The sequence below is a fragment of the Pleurodeles waltl genome, chromosome 6 (assembly GCF_031143425.1).
Source record: "Pleurodeles waltl isolate 20211129_DDA chromosome 6, aPleWal1.hap1.20221129, whole genome shotgun sequence".
Taxonomy (NCBI): domain Eukaryota; kingdom Metazoa; phylum Chordata; class Amphibia; order Caudata; family Salamandridae; genus Pleurodeles; species Pleurodeles waltl.
This window is the reverse complement of record NC_090445.1, coordinates 1,124,853,923-1,124,876,939: the sequence shown is the minus strand read 5'-3', so window position 1 is coordinate 1,124,876,939 and position 23,017 is coordinate 1,124,853,923. Positions and strand designations below refer to the sequence as shown.

The following is a 23,017-nucleotide window of genomic DNA, read 5'->3' as shown; positions in this document are numbered from 1 at the left end:
GCCACAATTGTGTTGAAAAATTGGGTTTTCTGATTCAAGTCTGCCTGTTCCTGAAAGCTGGGAAGCTGCTGAGTTTAGCACCACAAACCCTTTGTTGATGCCATTTTCAGGGGAAAAACCACAAGCCTCCTTCTGCAGCCACTTTTTCCAATTTTTTTGAAAAAAACGAAAATTTCACTGTATTTTGGCCAATTTCTTGGCCTCCTTCAGGGGAACCCACAAAGTCTGGGTACCTTTAGAATCCCTAGGATGTTGGAAAAAAAGGACGCAAATTTGGCTTGGTTAGCTTATGTGGACAAAAAGTTATGAGGGCCTAAGCGCGAACTGCCCCGAATAGGCAAAAAAAGGCCTGGCACAGGAGGGGGAAAAGGCCTGGCAGCGAAGGGGTTAAAAAATAAAATAAAATCACAGTTCCTAGAATTTATACATGTACAATAGACTGGAAACCGGATCCTACGATCCATGCCGGGTTTTCACCCTAGCTCAACAAGGCTCGTGAATCATGTGTGGGGGCGGAGCTCAATCTAAACTCCAAGCTGAGCCAGCCCCACCAACACATTTACAGTCTTTGTTTAAAAATGGCCGTGTGTGGATGCAGCATGTGTGAGGTCCAGGGTTTTTCAGGACATCAACCTAGGACGCCAGACCCTCCTGAACTACGGTGAGTGGATGGGGACATTGGGGGTCTGAGGCTCTTTACCAGGGATAGTTTTTTAATTATTATGTTTTATTTATTTCAACATCTTTATTTTTAATTTATGTGATTTAATTTTTTTTTTTTTAACGACCTTGTAGTTCCCTGGGGCCCCTAAACCCCATGGTCACACTTGCTATATATATATTTATATATATATATATATATATATATATATATATATATATATATATATATATATATATATATATATATATATATATATATATATATATATATTTTAAAGGCTGCCCCATGGAGCCCTGGGGGACTCTGAGCCTCCTCCTGAGGGCCCTCATGCCACACAAGCCTTATTTTTATTTAAAAAAAAGAAAAATGCTGCCCTGTGGGGCCTTGGGGGCCCCAATCCCAAGGCCCCCAAAACACTGTTCCTATTTTTTTTTAATGTATTTATATTTGTATGGGCCCTAGGGCCCAAGCGCGCCAGGTCAGGGCCCCACAGACCCCGGCCACGCGCCATAACTCCTTTTTTTTTTTTTTTTTTAAACAAGTGCCACACTCTGGCGGCAGCAATTTAAAATGTTTAGTAATGGCTACCTCGAGCCATTACTAAACATTTTAAACTACTGCCGCACTCTGGCGGCAAGCGACCGGCTCGCAGAGGCCTCGCGGAACACCACGAGGTCTCTGCCAGCCAATCAGAAGGTTTAATTACAAAGAAAGCCGTTCTGAAACACACGCGGCGTTCTCTGTATTTAAACCTTCAAGGTGATTCTCAGAAGCCTCTGGGGTATTCCCCAGCGGCTTCTGAGAACCGCCTTAAGCACTCCAAAGCACGAGGTCTCCGGACGGCTGCAGCCGTCCGGAGACCTCGTTACCATGACAACAGAGCTGTACTCAGAGACAACACGGCCTCTGAGCAGAGCTCTGTTGTTAAGGTTATACCATGGTCTCCGGGCGTCTACAGACGCCCGGATACCATGTTAATAAATACTACGCTGCTGATCTCAGAGCCCACGTGGGCTCCGAGAGCAGCTCAGAAAAGATGACAATGGGACATCCCAGAGCGTGGGAATGCTCTGGGGGGTCCTATTATTAACATTTCAGAGCTGTTCTCTGAGCCCACGAGGGCTCTGAGAACAGCGCTGAAAAGTTGATAGTGGGGCTCCCCAGAGCGCGGGAATGCTCTGGGGACCCCCATTATCAACATTTCAGAGCTGTTCTCTGAGCCCACGAGGGCTCTGAGAACAGCACTGAAAAGTTGATAGTGGGGCTCCCAAGAGCGCGAGAATGCTCTGGGGAGCGCTCTGGGGAGCGCTCTGGGGAGCTCCATTATTAACATTTCAGAGCTGTTTTCAGAGTCCACGTGGGCTCTGAGGATAGCGCTGAAAAGTTGCTAGGAGGGCTCCCCAGAGCGCTGGAATGCTCTGGGGAGCCCTATTATTAATATTTCAGCACGCTGTACTCAGAGCCCACTTGGGCTCTGAGATCAGCACGCATAAAAGGTAACAATGGGACACCCCTGAGCGCAGGACGGCTCTAGGGTGCCCTGATATTAATTTTAGAACGCCGCTCTCCGCAGCATGGTGAGCGGCGCTCTAAAATTAATAACAGGGCACCGTAGAGCAGGCCGTTTAAACAAACGACTGCAACAATTAAATGTGTGATCACATAATACTGTGGCCATACAATAAAATGCACTTAAAAAAATACATACAGCGCCCCACAACAACCCTATACAAATAAATAGCAGCCCCTGCAAAAATAAAGTCTGGGACACAACCCCTGAACCATCATGTACACATTAAGAACACCCTACAGCCAGCAAAATAAGTGCAACCTCGCAAAAATACATGCCTATACATAGCACAAGACCCCACAAGTACCCAATTAAACAATACCAGCCCACAAAATAAGTGCAGACTTACAAAAATACAGGCCCCTACATAGTCACAGAACCATCATGTACAAATTAAGCACTACCAATACACCCCACACAAAATAAGTGCGCTCACGCTAAAATACAGACAAATACGTAGCCCATGACCCCACAAGTACCAATTAAACAACACCATCCCACAAAATAAGTGCAGACTTTCAAAAATACAGGCCCCATACATAGTCCCAGAACCATCAGGTACAAGTTAAGCAATACTAATACATCCCCCAAAATAAGTGCGCTCACGCTAAAATACAGACAAATACACAGCACATCCCCACAAGTACCAATTAAGCAATACCATCCCACAAAATAAGTGCAGACTTTCAAAATACAGGCCCCATACATAGTCCCAGAACCAGCAGGTACAAGTTAAGCAATACCAATGCCGCCCCCAAAATAAGTGCGCTCACGCTAAAATACAGACAAATACATAGCACATGACCCCACAAGTACCAATTAAACAATACCATCCCACAAAATAGGTGCAGACTTTCAAAAATACAGGCCTCATACATAGTCCCAGAACCAGCAGGTACAAGTTAAGCCATACCAATACAGCCCCCAAAATAAGAGCGCCCATGCAAAAATACAGACAAATACATAGCACAAGACCCCACAAATACCAATTAAACAATACCAACCCCCAAAATAAGTGCAGACTTTCAAAAATACAGACCCCATACATAGTCCCAGAACCAGCCTGTACAAATTAAGCCCTACAACCAGCCCACAAAGTAATTACAGAACCTCAAAAATACATGAATATCATTTTTTTTAAAACATGCATTTTACTCAACTATGTATAGTTAACCGGCTGGGGCTTATATCAGTGTTTAACTGCCTTAGAACACATACACACACTACACTGTTACAGAACTTAAGTAGAAGAGGTTTAGCAACACCAGTCTGCGCCCTGCCCTTCATGTTTTCAGCCATGATGTCCTGATGATTCCCTGCTCGCCACAAACTGCCGTATGTAGTTCAGAAAACAGAGGTCTGTGAAGGTGGGGGTTCTTATACAAGACTCGCTATGGTAATTATGCCAGGGCGCTGTGATTGGTGGGGCCTGGAAATAGACATCTGTTATAGGTTGGCAATACTTGGCCTTTGTTTTGTTTCAAACTTTGAATTACTGGGCCAGTTTCTAATTTAGCCCCCACTGTGTCCCAGGGAAAGGCTGTAGGCACACAACTGTTTTAGATTTGCTATGCCCTTCATCCTCTGTTGTGTTTCAAACTTTTAATTACTGGGCCAGTTTCTAATTTAACACCCACTGTGTCCCAGGGAAAGGCTGTAGGCACACATCTGTTTTAGATTTACTGTGCCCTTCATCCTCTGTTGTGTTTCAAACTTTTAATTACTGGGCCACTTTCTAATTTAGCCCCCACTGTGTCCCAGGGAACTCCTGTAGGCACACATCTGTTTTAGATTTGCTATGCCCTTCATCCTCTGTTGTGTTTCAAACTTTTAATTACTGGTCCAGTTTCTAATTTAGCCCCCACTGTGTCCCAGGGAAAGCCTGTAGGCACACATCTGTTTTAGATTTGCTATGCCCCTCATCCTCTGTTGTGTTTCAAACTTTTAATTACTGGTCCAGTTTTTAATTTAGCCCCCACTGTGTCCCAGGGAAAGCCTGTAGGCACACATCTGTTTTAGATTTGCTATGCCCTTCATCCTCTGTTGTGTTTCAAGCTTTTAATTACTGGTCCAGTTTTTATTTTAGCCCCCACTGTGTCCCAGGGAAAGCCTGTAGGCACACATCTGTTTTAGATTTGCTATGCCCTTCATCCCCTGTTGTGTTTCAAACTTTTAATTACAGGGCCAGTTTCTAATTTAGCCTCCACTGTGTCCCAGGGAAAGCCTGTAGGCACACATCTGTTTTAGATTTGCTATGCCCCTCATCCTCTAATGTGTTTCAAACTTTTAATTACTAGGCCAGTTTCTAATTTAGCCCCCACTGTGTCCCAGGGAAAGCCTGTAGGCACACATCTGTTTTAGATTTGCTATGCCCCTCCTCCTCTGTTGTGTTTCAAACTTTTAATTACAGGGCCAGTTTCTAATTTAGCCTCCACTGTGTCCCAGGGAAAGGCTGTAGGCACACATCTGTTTTAGATTTGCTATGCCCTTCATCCTCTGTTGTGTTTCAAACTTTTAATTACAGGGCCAGTTTCTAATTTAGCCTCCACTGTGTCCCAGGGAAAGCCTGTAGGCACCCATCTGTTTTAGATTTGCTATGCCCCTCATCCTCTGTTGTGTTTCCAACTTTGAATTACTGGGTCATTTTCTAATTTAGCCCCCACCATGTCCCATGGAAACCCTATAGGCACACAGCTGTTTTAGATTTACTTCTCTAAATTGATAGGCTAACTCTAACAAAAGCACCATTTGACCATTCCCACTTTTTGGATTAGCCAACAGTGTGGAGGTTTGGCCAGACCGCCCACTTTGCCGCCCTGTGCAGAGGCCCCCTAACAGCCACTTGGGCATGAATGTCTGACAAGTCCAGACCTGTCCCTCTCATGCTCTGAAACCACTTGCACAACACTAAGGCATACTTTTTACACAGCCCATAGGCCAATACCCAGGGGCTAGGACCCAGACACAGGGCTAACACGTGACATCATGAGATCACAAACCACGTGACACCCCCATGCACCCACGTCACTTCCGGGGAGGGCTCTCAGGGGCACCGGAAGTCCCAGTCACGGAAGTGACGTCACTTCTGAGGAGGGACAACTGTCACTTTTAAATGGTGATGGAAGGTATCCCTTCCTACTACTGAGGACTTACTGTTGGAAGACTGTATGGTACTTTTCAATGGGTCTGCAGTTTGGTGAAAATGACATGTGAGTGCAGGGTGAGGATGACTCATGAGGCCAGGCAGACTCCCTTGGTAATGGGTCAAAAACAGGCAATCCTGTTTGGACTGGCTGCCAAGCCAGCAGTTGGGCCCTCGGAAACCTAATGGCAATCCTCTGATGGCCTAATGTGGTTAGAGGCTGGTCGAGGGGTGCCAGGAGCATCCACGGAATTACTGCCTTGAGCTCTCTGTCTTTTTGCCAACTTAGATCTATTGCCATGGTGTGGAAGTGGCCTTTGTGCATGTTGTGTTCAAGCCACACGTGTTATTTCTCCAGAATTGTGTTTTATTTTCCCTTTGTTTTTTTCTAAGGAGTCCCAGAGGCCCTGGCTGGTACCCAGATATAGTAAATGATTTTTCATATCTTTTATGAATGTACACTAGAATGCTGGGGAATTGTAATTCATTTTTGCCACTGTTATTATTGCTTTCCTGGGGCCACCTGAGGTGCTGTCTATCACCCAGATAATACCGATTTTCCTTTACTTCCAGATTAATTGTGAATTGCTCTGGCGGGCATGGGACTCTGCTGCTCAGGGTGTGCACGGCATAGATGCTACAGTTCCAAAACATTCTTTAATAGTATCCGTAGTGCTTTTACACAGTACCCATAAGCCATGGTTTCCCCAAGATATTATAACTGATTTTTCACATTATTCACAATCTTACAGCATATTACCCTGGTGTCTGGAACCTCTTGGGGAAGATTTATGCAAAGTGGCGCTGCACCAAGTGCAGTGCCACTTTCCCTGCACCCCTTAGCACCCCCCTACTGCCACCATGTGTGTGCCGTATTTACAATATGGCACACCATGGCACAGGGTAGGGGGCAATAGTGTCATTTTTTTATGACGCTATTGATGTACTCTGCAAAATATTGGCGCTACTGTTGCAGAGTACATAGGGGCCCATTCTAAAGAATAGAAGCCCTCTGTTAGGCGTTAAAAGTGCTATAATAAATGGCACAAGGAAATCTTTTAGATTTCCTTACGCCATTTTTCCAGCTACCCTAACGGGGGAATGCCCCCTTTGCAGACATTATGACTGGTGCACTGGTGAACTGTGGTGAGTCTTCGATGCCGAATATACATATAGGGCCGGATTCTCAAGGCCCTTGCTCCTCCTTGTGCCACATTAGTGTAATTTGTTTTACATTAACGTGACGTTAGGTAGGCATTTCTGACGTGCCATACTTACAAAGTGGTGCAGTGCTAGCATTGCACCACTTTGTAACCCCTTGTACCACGCTATGCCTGTGCAAGGCATAATGTATGCAAGGGGGCGTTCCCCCACAGGGTGGCTGCAAAAAATGTTGAGTGAAATCTGCAAGATTTCACTGCGTCATTTCTTCCATCATTTTTAATGCCTTCATATTGGAGGCATTAAAGTGAAGGGCCCATAATTCCCTAGCGCATTGCTGGACTAGCGCCACAATAAATGGCGCTAATCCAGCAAAGCACCATAATAGTGTCATAAATTTTGACGCTATTGTGCTAATGACCGCCATGGTGCTGCACTGTATTGTAAATACAGTGCTACCATGGTAATGTTAGGAGTACTAAGGGTGGCACAAGAAAAGTGTCACATCAAAACTGATGCACCACTTTCTTGTAGATCTGACCCATAATCGATTGCACTTTAGGATATCTTTCAACCGACTGGAATAGTTCAATCATATGATGTATAATTGGCACACCATAGAGATTAGAACAGCAAGCAAAGTATGGTGGCTGAGGTGCATTTACTGCTGCATAAAATAGAGACCCTTGGATTCAACTACCTGCAGTCTTCTCACTTCATTTCAATGGACTTATTCTCTACCTAAAAATGACTTGACTGTTATAAGACTGTTATTGCTGTATGCACACAAATGTATTTAGGAAAGTGGATCATTGTTTATGTTGAGAGCAGTCCTGAGGAATTGGAAATCACTTCTGTTTAGATATGGTAGTAGCACTACCTACCTTCATCGTTTTGAAATCAGTAGCATACCAGTAAAAACCACTGCCTTGGTCCCAGCCCACACTTCACAAAAGTAAAATATACATCATCCTTGGGTTTTAAATGTCTTCAAAATCAGGAAAAACAAAATGAAGAATGAAAAATTACAATGGTGAGGTATGTCATGGTAGGCTGAGTACCCAGCTTTATGGCAGGGGTCCACTGCCTCATTTGAAAACCAACCATGCACTCAAATGGTCAGAACATCCAAGAAAGGTGGCTGCTGAGATAGCTCCAGAGCTCGAAGCTGCCAATGGCGATAATGATAATGGCTCTGTAGGAGGCATCCAAGATATCACCACTTTAAGCCCAATTACTGATAGTTTGCTTCAGTGAAAGTATCTTATAGCTGGTGCAAGGTAAAAGATCACCTCGAAGCATCCACGCACTAATCTTCCAAAGGTGTCTAAATGGGTGGAGCTATCACAAAAAATACAAAATAATATCATAACTTTGTTCAGCAATGACACACATCAGAGAAACCACACAGTAGTTAATGTGTGCAATGGGAAGCTGGTGCAAATGTTATCACTTAATATTCTCTCTTTTTGTTGATGGAAGGAGAGCTTTCCTGGGCTTTGTTCTGAACATTTCTCTGAACTGTGAGATCCAATACAGGTGTATTTTTTAACTGCCATTGTGTCACAGCTGCACAGGCAAATGAAAGAACTAGCTGTTGAATCAATGAAGAAGAGTGCTGTACACAGTCCCTCTCACAACCTACGTGAGGCAGTGGTCAGACTCGCAATTATATGTCCATCACAGCACACTGGCACAATTTTCAAGTGATTATGAGCGTTCGTTGGCATGCAATAATTGTAGTGTTCTTCATGGAGAAAGCATACACTGGGTAATATCCTCACATAATGCAATGCCAAAGTCTCTAAATGGTTTGAGCCCAAGGGCCTCAAGACTGGATACCTTGCATCTCAGAAGAACATTTTTTGTACCATGAAAGAATGTAAATACTTGCAAGTGCTCCTTAGTTGCTTATTATAGCAATCTGGTTTTAATGGACCTTATCAAAAAGGGAAACTACAGGCCATGAGATCTGGTCATGTGTTGAAGGATTTCTCAGATGTTTGTGGGCAGCTCAATTCTTCATCTGACAATACATAACTGCACACAAGCAGCCACAAGACTATGACCCTCATTACAACATTGGCGGTAAATGCCGCTTACCGCCGTGCAGAAGACCGCCAACACACCGCCGCGGCCGCGGAATTGCGCCACAGCTTTTATGACCCACAGCACGGAATCCGCCAAAATTCAGACACCCACACAAGTCCGCCACACCAAAGGTCAGTGATAAACTGGCGAAAACAAAACCTCCACCGTCACGCCAACAGAAATACGCCCACACTATCATGACACACAAATCCACGTGGCGGTCTTTCAACCGCGGTATTCCATTGGCGGTCCTCACGGCCGTGCTCAAAATACACACACATTTACAAAACACTACCACATTGGACAATTCCAAATACACACACCTGATACACATACACACGCCACTCCCACACACCCAATACAATATAAAACATGCACCCACATCACCCACAAACCCCTACGATCACAAGTACCAAGAGAAGGCCAGAGAGAGACACCACAAACAACTACCAAGTATCCACAGGCACACAATATCATCACCCACATTACTTCCACGCATCTCACACAACACACCACTAAATGGCACCCCACTTATCACTACACACACCACCCCACACATCACCCACACCACCCCATGGCACGGTTAAGACACCCCAGAGGAGGAGCTCAGGGTCATGTAGGAGGAAATCGTCCGGGTAGAGCCACAGCTATTCGGATCACAGGTGCAGCACACCTCCATTGCTAGGAAGATGGAGCTATGGCGAAGAATAGTGGACAGGGTCAATGCAGTGGGACAGCACCCAAGAAATAGGGATGACATCAGGAAGAGGTGGAACGACCTACGTGGGAATGTGCGTTCCGTGGTCTCAAGACACCACCTTGCGCTTCAGCGGACTGGCGGCGGACCCCAACCTCCTCCCCCACAACTAACAACATGGGAGGAGCAGGTCTTGACGATTCTGCATCCTTAGGGCCTCGCAGGAGTAGATGAAGGAATGGACTCTGGTAAATCAAAGCTTTACTATTACATCCCCCACCCTACCTGCATGCCATCACATGCCTCCACCCTCACCCTCACCCCATCACTCCGACTCCTCACAAATGTCCCACTATCACAACCCACCCATCCCAACACCAAGCCCTGCATGCAACAACAAAGCATGGACACCCATCACCAAAGCATGGCCACTGCACATACCCATACACCCCCTAAACCACCATCACACAAGGTCCCACACAGGAATGCAAGCACTGGGGTACACGGACACCCACCTTTTGCACACCATGCCATACACAGATGTAATAAACATCCTTTTATACCCCTGCAGGACCCCTACCCAACGTCACCGGACAGGAGGGTCCACACATGTCCACACCACCAACAGAAGAGGCCCACAGTGATGACAGCAGCTCTGTCCAACTGGATCTAGATGACCAGCCAGGCCCATCGGGGACCTCTGGACAGTCGGTTCCCCTCACACAGTCACAGGCCACTACAGACGTTCCCCCCTCTGGAAACACCAGCACAGCACCCATTCAGCGGGCCCATACCTCTGTCCCCAGGACACGTCAAACAGCAGTGTGTCCCCCACTACAGGGAACACAGGCTAACCCACCACCCCAACAACAACAGGGACCTGGGGCAGTGGTAGTGGGCACACTGTCCAGGGGACGGAGGCCCAGGAACACAGGAGAACTGGGAGGGCTGCTGTGCGACAGGGGGAGGACAGGCCAAGTGAACCCACTCTCCACGAGGCCCTCTCCTCCATCATGGGAGCCTACCACCACTCCCAGGAGACGATGGCAAGGATGCCAGGAGACCCAGCGCCTGCAGGAGGAACAGTATTTGGGCTTCAGGGAGGAACTCAGAGCCATCAATTCCACCCTGGGCACCATCGTAGTGGTGCTGAAGGAAGTACTCAACACCAGGAGGGACACTGTGGCACAACAAGGGGCCCCTGACACTGGACGATGAACTGCCCACCACCTCCGCCGGCACTAGTGGACAGGAGGCACCGCCACAGGACCACCACACCAGCACCCCATCCCCTGCAGAGGGAGAACCACCCCGCAAACGGTCCCTGAGATCCAGGACAAAGACAGAGAACGATGCCAAGACCCCCGCCAAGAAATGAGACCACCCTGATTGTCATCCTTCTGTTCTACCTTGTCACCCTGTCCATCCTCAAACTGCCCCAGCTCCACTTCCTATGCCCATTTGGGCTATGCACCTGTGAGACTAATAGACTGGACTCTGCCATGGACATTTCTCCACCATCACCCCTCACCATTTTACAACCCCTCCAATATTGAGCACTTAAATAAACACTCTTGAAGCACAAAACAATCTGGAGTCAGTCTGTGATTTCAAAATAGTGTATTAGCAATTACAGTGGCAAAATGCCCTTTCAATTGTAATGTCAACATACCTATGTCACACAGCTCTAGTCCATGAGGAAACAAAGCAGATGTCACACTGTGGGACACACACCTCTGAAATCGTAAGGGAAAGTGACAACTCAGTGACCATACACTGGGTGAAAACGACAGACAGTAGAGAGGTAGTAGTGTTAAAGTATATGTAGTAGGCAGGTTTGTATTCTTACCTGTGTCTCACTGGAAATATTGCAGGATCACTGAGTTCCATGTCCTCTTCTTCTGCTTCCTCATCTTCACTGTCCACAGGCTCCACAGCTGCAACAACACCGCCATCTGGACCATCCTCCTGCAGAAAAGGCACCTGTTGTGGCAAAGCTAAGTTATGAAGCATACAGCAGGTCACGATAATCTGGCACACCTTCTTTGGTGAGTAGAATAGGGATCCACCTGTCATATGGAGGCACCTGAACCTGGCCTTCAGGAGGCCGAAGGTCCGCTCTATTATCCGCCGAGTTCGCCCATGGGCCTCATTGTAGCGTTCCTCTGCCCTTGTCCTGGGATTCCTCACTGGGGTCAGTAGCCATGACAGGTTCGGGTAACCAGAGTCACCTGCAAATGGCGAGGGACAACTATTAGACATACACTAACCTGTAGGGATATCCCCAGACCCAGACAACCATTTCCACTGACTTGCTTCCAGGTGCTCACCTAATAGCCACACACGGTGCCTCTGGAGTTGACCCATCACATAAGGGATGCTGCTATTCCGCAGGATGTATGCGTCATGCACTAAGCCAGGGAACTTGGCATTCACATGGGAGATGTACTGGTCTGCTAAACACACCATCTGCACATTCATGGAATGATAACTCTTCTGGTTTCTGTACACCTGTTCACTCCTGCAGGGGGGGGTACCAAAGCCACATGGGTCCCATCAATGGCACCTATGATATTGGGGATATGTCCCAGGGCATAGAAGTCTCCTTTCACTGTAGGGAAATCCTCCACCTGAGGAGACATTGGAAAACATAGGATGAGACATCCCTGATGCTATGGCCACTGTTGTTGAAATGACCCACTTGCAAGGAAATGGAGTACTGACAGCACCTGCACTTGAGGGGGGATTCCTGTGGGATGGCGGATAGCTTACATCAGGTCTGGCTCCAGCTGGGCACACAGTTCCTGGATTGTGGCACGGTCAAGCCTGTAGGTGATGATCACATGTCTTTCCTCCATTGTCGACAGGTCCACCAGCGGTCTGTACACTGGAGGATGCCGCCATCTCCTCACATGTCCCAGCGGACGGTGCCTATGAAGAACAACAGCGAGCAAAGAGTCAAACAACTCAGAGGTACGTACCCACAGCTTAAATGGAACACAAATCATAATCCAAAAATTGGCCTGTATGTGTGTTGAGGCTAGGCCTAGGTATGTGTGACGCAGTTAGAAATTAAGCCATGTGGGCCCCTGAAATTGTGGCTGCCTGACCTGTAATGGGATGTGAGTTAACTGCGCTGGCGTTGTACAACGTTGCGGTAGGCAGTCGAAGACCGCAGTGCAATGCTGCATTGGTTAACATTGGACCATATGGGTCCCAGGAGCCAATGACGATGTACGCTGGCGGTGACGGTACACACCACCGCGGACGTGACTTCCATTTTCTATCTGTTCAATCACTCGATACCTGATCTTCGACAGGAGAGGACCTACACTGCAAGTGCTGCTGTGACCTCGGTCTGGAAGAGGCAAAGGCTTGTGCATCTGGGGAAAGGGCCCCTGCCTTCACATCGGAGGAGTTGGAGAAACTCGTGGATGGGGTCCTCCCCCAGTACACGCTACTCTACGGTCCTCCAGACAAACAGGTAAATACACTGGGAGCATGCTGTATGGCCTACGCCTGTGTGGAGTGGGGTGGATGAAAGATGGGGGGGAGATTGAGGCGTGCATGAAACAACGGTGAGTGCATGTGCATCATGGCTAGGGTAGGGATGGGGGCCAGTGACTCTGACGGTGCATTTGGTAATAACTTTTCTTTTCCCCCTGTACAATTCATGTAGGTCAGCGCCCACCAGAAAAAATATATTTGGCGTGCCATCGCCAAGGACGTCCGGACTCGGGGGGTCTACCACAGACAGAGCACCCACTGGCGTAAGAGATGGAAGGACATTCGCCGCTGGAGCAAGAAGATGGCAGAGGCCCAGCTGGGGATGGCCTCCCAACGTGGGAGGGGTGCCCATCGCACCATGACCCCCCTGATGTTCAGGATCCTGACGGTGGCGTACCCAGAGTTGGATGGGCGCTTGGGGGCATCACAGCAGAGTACACTCTCATTCTGCTGATTTTGCACGCAGTGGAGGTGTCTGGGTGGGGGAGGTGGGCTCTAGGTTTCCCTAGGCCAGGGCGAGTTTAGTAGGCAAGGTCCCCTTGTTCTGGCAGACCCCACCCCACCTGTGTACAGTGCCAAGTACACCTAGTCAGGCTCCTGTGTCATCCATGTGTGCAGATGTCGTCCATAGCCTTGTAGGCCATGTCCCAGGGATTGAACAATGGAGCCCAAGTGCACGGCGTAGTGCAGGGGGCTTCTGTGTCTGTCGTGTCCGCCAACGGTAGCGGTAATGCATGCACTCAACATGTCTTTCTTCTGTCCCCCCCCCTTTTTGTGGTCTCCCTGTTCTTGTGTGCATTCGCATCATCAGGCGGAGGAGCAGCGGCACCGGAGCAGGAATCCCACATGGCCCTAGATGGCGAGACAACAGACTAGGAGGTCACCAGTGGGACAGAGGGCGAGGGGACCTCCATGGTGGGGACAGGAACTGACACCAGTGACACGGCCTCGTCCTCTGATGGGAGCTCCCTTGTGGTGGCGGCAACATCTGTACCCCCCACATCTACAGGCGCAGCTGCCACCCCCCCTACCAGCACCCCCCTCCCAGCAGCCCCTCAGCCTTTGCCACGTGCCTGCTCACCCCGGAGGGTGGGCATCACCTTCGCCCCAGGCACCTCAGCCCCTGCCCCAGTCAACCCTGCTGCCCTCAGTGAGGAGGCCATTGACCACCTCAGGTCGCTCACTGTGGGGCAGTCTACCATTTTGAATGCCATCCAGGGTGTAGAAAGGCAGTTGCAACAAAAAATGCATTCCTGGAGGGAATTCATTCTGGTCAGGCGGCCCTTCAGCTAGCTTTTCAGACTCTGGCCTCAGGACTGATGGCAGCCATTGTGCCTGTGTCTAGCCTCCCCCCTCCAACTTCCCCCACCCAGACCCAATCCTCTCTACCTCAGCCTATCCCAAGCACACCTTCAGACCAGTCAAAACGAGGAGCACCCTGTCTTCCATTCCAGCATTTGTGACCCCAAGGCATCATGGTAAATGCAGTCATTAGCACAAATTTGAATAGAGTTTCGTGCTAATGACTGCATTTACCATGATGCCTTGGGGTCACAAATGCTGGAAAGGAAGACAGGGTGCTCCCCATTTTGACTGTTGTAATTAAGGCTCCCGTGAGCCTCTGAGCTGACGAGCTCGGGTGAAGCACCTGTGCGCCTTCTTGAGTGGTACTTAAACCTGTGAATACTTTCAAGCGGCATTTCAAGCAACCCCGCCAGCTACACGTTGCTCTTCGCTGATGACGGCCAAATAGCCAGAAACTCGTGTCCGAAGATATGGCACTTGCCGCACCAACTTATGGTGAAAAACTTTCAAAACTCTATTCAAATTTGTTCTAATGATTGCATTTACCATGATGCCTTGGGGTCACAAATGCTGGAATGGAAGACAGGGTGCTCCCCGTTTTGACTGTTGACACCTTCAGACCAGCATGCACACACGTCAACAAACAAGGGAAGCTCAGGCAAACATAAGCACCACACATCCCACAGGCACTCACGCAAGCATCACACACATGCAGACACACCAACATACACTGCCTCCACTGTGTCCCCCTCCTCCTCGTCTCCCTCCTCCCTCCCAGTCTCGTCTACACTCACACCTGCATGCACTACATCTACAGCTCTACTGCCATCACCAGCACACACACCACCACACCCCGCTCACGTGCAGTGACCAGCCCCACTGCCATTCACACGTCCCCTGTGTCCTCTCCAGTGTGTCTGTGATGCCACCTCCCAAGATACACAAATGCAGGCACACACCCACCCAACAGCCATCCACCTCACGACAGCCTCCAGTGCATGCACCTTCACCCAAAGTCACCAAACGAACACCTCCTACAACCACAACCTCTTCCTCTACTCCCAAACCCCCTCCATCTACCCATCCCAGTGTTTCCAAAAACCTTTCCTGTCCAACCTTGACCTCTTTCCCACACCTCCCACACCCCATCTGTCTCCTAGGGCCCGACTCTCCAGGTCCCAACCTAGCACCTCAGCCACAACATCTCTGGGACCAGTGGTACCTGTAGTCACCAGAATCTGCAGTGCACCGGCCACCAGGGCAGCCAGTGTGGCACGGAGCCACAGCATGGACAGTCCCCCACCTGTGAAGCATCAAAAGTTAGCCAGTGCCCGGTGGGAGAGGGGGAAGCGTCCAGCCACCAAATCCGCTCCCAGGGGTACAGGTGGGAGTGTGGAGTCAGCTGCGACACCTTCCAAGGTGGGGAAGGGCCACAAGAAAGTCAGCAGGTCTGGGAAGAGCAGCACGGCGGAGAAGACCGCCATCATCCCCGCTGCCCAGGAGGCCACCGCCATCATCCCCACTGCCCAGGAGGCCACCGTCATCATCCCCGCAGCCCAGGAGGCAACCGCCATCATCCCCGCTGCCCAGGAGGGCCACCCCCAGCACCTGCCCTGCTGCCCAGGAGGCCACCGCCATCATCCCCGCTTCCCAGGAGGCCACCACCATCATCACCGCTGCCCAAGAGGCCACCACCAGCACCTGCCCTGCTGCCCAAGAGGCCACCGCCACCAGCCCTGCTGCCCAGGACAGGACCGCCAGCACCAGCCCCGCTGGGCCAGACAGGGCCGCCATCACCAGCCCTGCTGGGCCAGACAGGACCGCCAGCACCAGCCCCGCTGGCCCAGACAGGACCGCCAGCACCAGCCCCGCTGGGCCAGACAGGATCGCCAGCACCAGACCCGCTGGGCCAGACAGGATCACCAGCACCAGCCCCACTGGCCCAGACCGGACCGCCAGCACCAGCCCCACTGGGCCAGACAGGACCGCCAGCACCAGCCCCGCTGGGCCAGACAGGGCTGCCATCACCAGCCCCGCTGGGCCAGACATGACCCCCAGCACCAGCCCCCCTGGGCCACACAGAATCTCCAGCACCAGCCCCGCTGGCCCAGACAGGACCGCCAGCACCAGCCCCGCTGGCCCAGACAGGACCGCCAGCACCAGCCCTGCTGGCCCAGACAGGACCGCCAACACCAGCCCCGCTGGGCCAGACAGGACCGCCAACACCATCCCCGCTGGGCCAGACAGGACCGCCAGCACCAGCCCTGCTGGCCCAGACAGGAGCGCCAGCAGCTGAGTCACTGCAAAGGACCCCGCCGCAACAAGCACCAGTGAACAGGGCACCGCCGCCACAAGCACCGCTGAAAAGGGCACCGCCACCACATGCACCGCTGGCCCATGAGCGCCAAGGGCACTGACGCTACTGAGTCCGTCACAAGCAGGATAAAGCACTCTGGGCACCAAGCCCCCCCCAGAACCAGTGGAGAGATACATCCACTACCTCAGTCCTTGGCAGGATGAAGCACTCTGGGCAAAAGGCCCCCTCCAGAACCAGTGGAGAGATACATCCACTACCTCAGTCCTTGGCAGGATAAAGCACTATCACATCCACTTCCTCAGTCCTTAGCAGGATGAAGCACTCTGGGCACAAGGCCTCCTGCAGAACCAGTGGAGAGATACATCCGCTACCTCAGTCCTTGGCAGGATGAAGCACTCTGGGCACCAAGCCCCCTCCAGAACCATTGGAGTATCACATCCACTTCCTCAGTCCTTAGATGATGAAGCACTCTGGGCACAAGGCCCCCTCTAGAACCAGTGGAGAGTTACATCCACTGCCTCAGTCCTTGGCAGGATGAAGCACTCTGGGCACAAGGCCCCCTCCAGAACCAGTGGAGAGATACATCCACTACCTCAGTCCTTGGCAGGATGAAGCACTCTGGACACCAAGCCCCCTCCAGAACAGTGGAGTATCACATCCACTTCCTCAGTCCTTAGCAGGATGAAGCACTCTGGACACAAGGCCTCCTCCAGAACCAGTGGAGAGATACATCCACTACCTCAGTCCTTGGCAGGATAAAGCACTCTGGGCACAAGGCCCCTTCCAGAACCAGTGGAAACTGTCATCCACTTGAGAGACTGTGGCTTTGCACTCCCCAGGATTGAACAGTGGGCAAACCACCCACTGTAGAGACTTGAGAGACTGTGGCTTTGCACTCCCCAGGAATGAACAGTGGGCAAACCACCCACTGTAGAAACTTGAGAGACTGGCTTTGCACTCCCAAGGATTGAACAGTGGGCATGTGGCCCCCTCGTGGATTTGGCGTCGTGCACTCAACCGGCTGATGTGCCCCTCCTTTCCCTCCCCCTGAGGTGCCTGTTTTATTGCTATCTGATGCCCCTGCAGTGTTCTCTCCGTCATGGTCGGGGATCTTGTGTGGGCCTCGCCCATACCGAATGGGCCCAGTGTTCCACAGACTTCAATGGAGCACTACCTGGACTAATATTCTTGGTGTATATTTTGTTAATAGTGTATATATGTATATTTTTGCGTACTGCATTTTAATATATTACAATGGTTACACTCATTTTCTTTGGTCTTTGCATTCTTCCGGGGGGGGGTTGGGGGTGTAGCTATAATGTATCATGATGTATTAGTGTGTATGTTATCGTGGGTGAGGGTGTGGGTGGGGGTGTTGCATGTTGCGTGTGTGTGTCCCTGTTTTTTCCCTCCCCTCCCCTGTGTCGTAGGTGCAGTACTCACCGTGGTCCTCACCGCCGGCGTTCGTGCTCCTGGTAGAGGAGCATGAAGATAAGGGCTGGCAAGATCTGCAGCTCTGGTTCCATGGCGTTCTGGTTACTCATGGGATGTGTTGAGGTGAGCGTTTTCCCTTCGAGGTCCTGTTTTCGCCGTGTTTTTGTCCGTGTGAATTCGTCCCGGAAAAGGTGGCGGATTGGTAGTTTGTGATAATGTGGGCAGTACTTTGCCCTCCGCCTGTCTGTTGGCGGTGACCGCCAAGCTGTTTGTTTCTACTGCCGTGGCGGTCGGAGTGTTAAAGTGGTTGTCTTTGTTGGCGGTTCCCTCCACGGTCGTAATTCCACATTTTTTACTGCCGGCCTGTTGGCGGTCTTACCGCCGCTTTAACACCATCCGCCAGGGTTGTAATGACCACCTATATGTCATCCAAAGAGTTTATCTGTGGCACTGTTTTGGATCCACAGTACAAACATGGCCTTTTGACATGGTCGGTATAGAGCAAAGGTCTACTTAGTTGCCTTCTTAATTGCCCACTGGAAAGATGGCTCCTCCAAATACCCACAGCACTGAGCAGTATATGTGAATAAACGATATCTTAAAAGGATGACAGCAGGAAAATCCAACAAGCATTTGCAATGCAATAGGTCTTGCATTTGCTTGAGTTAGAGCTATTGGAGTTGTAAATGCATACCTGGACTTTTCTTGTCACATAAATCGGCCAACCCTGCTGCATAATTTGATCCTTTCGACCACATAATAACAGTGGCCCTGCACATAAATAAGCACTTCTATTTACCTTCTTCCTCTATCTTCAACAAAAAATGAACATATTGCCAATATTTAGTATGGGCCTTATTACAACTCTGATGGTCAGTGACAAAGCAGCGGTAACACCGCCAAGAAGCCGGTGGTTAAAAAAACATGGAATTATGACCACAGCGGAAACCGCTCACACAGGCAGCCACTTTAACACACCGACCAACACGGCGGTAGCAACAAGCACTGCGGTGGTAACCGCCAACAGCCAGGTGGAAGACAATGTACCGCCCACTGTATAACAACAGGCTTATCCACCGCCTTTTCCAGGGCGGTAACAATGACATCAAAAGCACGGCGGAAAGAGAACACAGAAGGGAAAAGACTCACTTCTGGACACTCAGAGAAGAACCACGCCGTCATGGAGCCCGAACTGCAGGTGTTCCCCATGCTGGTCTACCTCCTCCTACACCACGAATACCAACGCCAGCGAAGACGACCACGGTGAGTACTGCTGCCTAGCACACAAGGGAGGGGGAGGAAAAAGAGAATGACACACACACACACACACAACACCCCCACCCCAACACCATACACACAACCAGATGCAGTAACATTACATATTCACCCTGTACCCCTCAGGAATAATGCAAGGACAAAAGGAAGTGATTAAAGTGAGTGTAATAGGGTAAAATACTAGAAATACGTCCTCAAAAATAAAAACAGTATGTACATATATACAAATGGAGGGACACTGTCCAGTCCACAATGTTCGTGGACCACAGGGTCACATCACATAGGCCAAGGCCCCACTTGACTCCTGCATCAACACGGAGAGAACACTGCAGGGGCATCTGTTTGAAAATACACAGGCACCTCACGGGGACGGGGAACGGGGTCCATCTCAGCCGGAAGATGGTACAACATCACTGGTCCTGTAGGGGGCAACATGCAAAGCCACAGTCTCTCAAGTGGGTGGTTTTCCCACTGCTTGGTCCTGGGGAGTGCAAGGCCAAAGTCTCTCAACTGAGTGGTTTGCCCACTGCTTGGTCCTGGGGAGTGCAAGGCCACAATCTCTTAAGTGGGTGGTTTGTCCACTGCTTGGTCCTGGGGAGTGCAAAGCCACAGTCTCTCAAGTGGGTGGTTTGCCCACTGCTTGTCCTGGGGAGTGCAAAGACACAGTCTCTCAAGTGGGGAGTTTGCCCACTGCTTGGTCCTGAGGAGTGCAAAGCCACAGTCTCTCAAGTGGGTGGTTTACCCACTGCTTGGTCCTGGGGAATGCAAGGTCACAGTCTCTCAAGTGGATGGCTTCTCCACTGGTTCTGGAGGGGGCTTTGTGCCCAGTGTGCTTCATCCTGGCAAGGAGGGGGTGAGTGGATGGCTTCTCCACTGCTTCTGAAGGGGGCTTTGTGCCCAGTGTGCTTCATCCTGGCAAGGAGGGGGTGAGTGGATGCCTTCTTCCACTGGTTCTGGAGGGGACTTTGTGCCCAGTGTGCTTCATCCTGGCAAGGAGGGGGTGGGTGGATGACTTCTTCCACTGGTTCTGGAGGGGGCTTTGTGCCCAGTGTGCTTCATCCTGGCAGGGAGGGGGTAAGTGGATGCCTTCTTCCACTGGTTCTGTAGGGGGCTTTGTGCCCTGTGATGCAGAACTTGGGGAGTGCAAGGTCACAGTCTCTCACCTGGGTGTCACACCCACATGATTTGCAGGGGGTCAGGATGCATTACAGTCCATGGAGTCAGGACTACACACAGCCCGCCGGCAGCGACGGCTGCTCAGTGGTGGCAGTGGCGGTGCTGGTGTCGGGATGGCAGTGGTGGGGGGGGAGGCTCCAGCCCATCCCTGCAGCCTCAGACGGCTGCCGACTAGCGCTGCTGCTGCTGGCAGGGGTGATGGTGGCGGGGCTGGCAGTGGTGGGGGGAGGCTCCAGCCCTTCCCCTTCACCTTCAGACGGTTTCCCACTGGGGCTGCTGCTACTGGTAGCGATGCAGGTGGTGGTGCTCTTGGCAGTGATGCCAGTGGTGGGGGAGTCTCCAGCTCTTCCCCTGCAGCCTCGGATGGCTTCCCACTGTGGCTGCTGCTCCTGGCAGCAGTGCTGGTGGTGGTGCTGGTGGCGGTGATGCCAGTGGTGGAGGGAGGCTCCAGCCCATCCCCTGCAGCCTCGGACGGCTGAACCACCATGGTTGGTGGTGGGGGCTCAGAATCAGTCCTAGCACCAGGCCTCCTGTCTTTCCTGTCTCCAGATGCAGGCCCTTTGCACTTGCCCTTGTAAGCTGGTGGTGACTCCTTGCCCTTGCCATCTAGTGGGGCCTCCTTGCCAGCTGATGGTGCCTCCTTGCCCATGCCAGCTGGTGGTGCCTCCTTGCCAGCTGGTGGTACATCCTTGCCTTTCCCCTTGGCAGCTGGTGCAAGCACACTGCCAGTGCTGATAGGTGGTTCCTTGGAGCCTCTCACACCTGCAGTAGCTGCCAACACTAGTGTGGCAGTGGACTGAGTGGATGAGGTGCTAGCCTAGGTCCTGACCACCCTGGCCCGATGTGAAGGATGGGGGAGGGGTAGGGAAGAGGTCAACAGCAGAGAGGAAAAGCTTCTTAGGGACACTGGGGTGGGAGGAGGGTGAAGGTTTTGGAGTGGAGGAAGAGGGAGTGGTTGTTGGAGGTGTCTCTCTGCTGGGTTTGGGTGCAGGCGCATGGGCTGGATGCTGTTGTGAGGTGGATGGCTGTTGGGTGTCTGAGTGCTTGCGTTTGTGTACTTTGGGAGGAGGGGGCACAGATACAGTGGGAGAGGACACAGGAGATGTGTGCATGGATGTGGGGGTGGTGACGTCCAGTGAGGGGTGTGTAGTGATAGGCGTGAAGGTGATGGAGGCAGTGGATGAGGATCTAGTGCATGCAGGTGTGAGTGGAGACACTACTGGGAGGGAGGTGGACGAGGAGGAGGAGGGGAACACAGTGGAGGCAGTGGATGTTGGTGTGTCTGCATCTGGATGGTGTTGGTGTAAGTGCCTGTGGAATGATGTGTGGTGCTTGTGTTTTCCTGAGACACTCCTGTGTGTTGTCTTGGGTGCATGCTGGTCTGAATATGTGCTTGGGATAGGTTGGGGTTCTGGGGAATGGGACTGGCCTGAGGAAGTTGGAGGGGGAGGCTACAGACAGGAATAATAGCTGGCATCAGGGAGGAGGCCAGAGCCTGGATTAATCTCTGTTGGGCCGCCATGCTAGAGTGAATGCCCTCCAGGAATGCATTTGTTTGTGCAAATGGCCTTACAGCCCCTGGATGGCATTCACTATGGTTGGCTGCCCAACAGAGATGGATCACAGGAGGTCAATAGCCTCCTCACTCAGGGCAGCAGGGCTAACTGGGGCAGGGCCTGAGGTGCCTGGGGCAAAGGAGCTGTCCACCCTCCTGGGTGAGCGGGCACAGGAAACTCACTGAGGGGATGCTGGGAGGGCAGTGCTGGTACAGAGGGTGGTGGCTTTATCTGTAGTTGGTGTGGCCGCAGAGGTGTCCGCCACCACTAGGGAGCTTCCATCGGAGGAAGTATCACTGTCAGAACTGTCCCCTCCTGTCTCTGCCGTGGTGCTCTCCTCACCCTCCGTCACACTGGTGCCCTCACCGTCGGTGGATTTGGCCTCATGGACCCTGTGGGATGCAGCTCCGTCCGTCGCTGGTGCCTCTGATCCTCCGCCAGATGATGCTAATGCACAGAAGGACAGGGTGACAAGACAAAAAGGTGGGGGGAAGAGACAGAGGATGCACTTGGTCACTGGCAGCAACAACACCACCGTTGGTGTACACGACACACACACACACATAGGGAACCTCCCTACGCACTAGGCAATGCACTATCAGTCACAATGCTAGTCACCAGGCCATGGCAGGAATACCTAACACCAATTGCTGCATACCTGAGACCCACAGAGCCCTGCCCAGTAGTGGATGCCTATTAGCTTGGTTGGAGGTGGTGTTCATCAGCCCCTGCCCAACATGGAACCTACCCTGCAATGTCTGGCCTGGCCTAGGGGGGCCAACAGGCCCACATCCCCCACCCCAAGACCACTCCACCACGAACAAGTAGTATAATGTGAAACTGTACCCACCCCCTTGTGGCTGCTGTGATGCTCTCAAGTGCCCATCCAGCTCCGGATAGGCCACCGGCCAGTATGTGGAACATCAGGGGGGTCAGGGTTCGACGGGCACCCCTTCCTCGTTGGGAGGCCATCCCCAGCTGGGCCTCCCCTGTCTTCCTTGCCCAGCGTCTCAGATCCTCCCACTGTTTGTGACAGTGGGTGCGCCGCCTGCCGTAGACCCCCAGGGTCCGCACATCCTTGCCGATGGCACGCCATATACCCTTTTTCTGATGTGTGCTGAC

At 51.3% G+C, this 23,017-nt stretch overlaps 1 protein-coding gene across 1 annotated transcript in view; it reads left to right on the top strand.

Annotated features, from left to right (window-relative positions):
- Nucleotides 1-575: 575 nt before the first annotated feature.
- LOC138301741 (uncharacterized) overlaps nucleotides 576-23,017 on the top strand; it is an 83,383-nt gene continuing 60,941 nt past the window's right edge. Inside the window, exon 1 of the mRNA XM_069242251.1 lies at nucleotides 576-661. The gene's annotated coding sequence lies outside the window, so the exon portion shown is untranslated. The remainder of the gene's footprint in view (nucleotides 662-23,017) is intronic.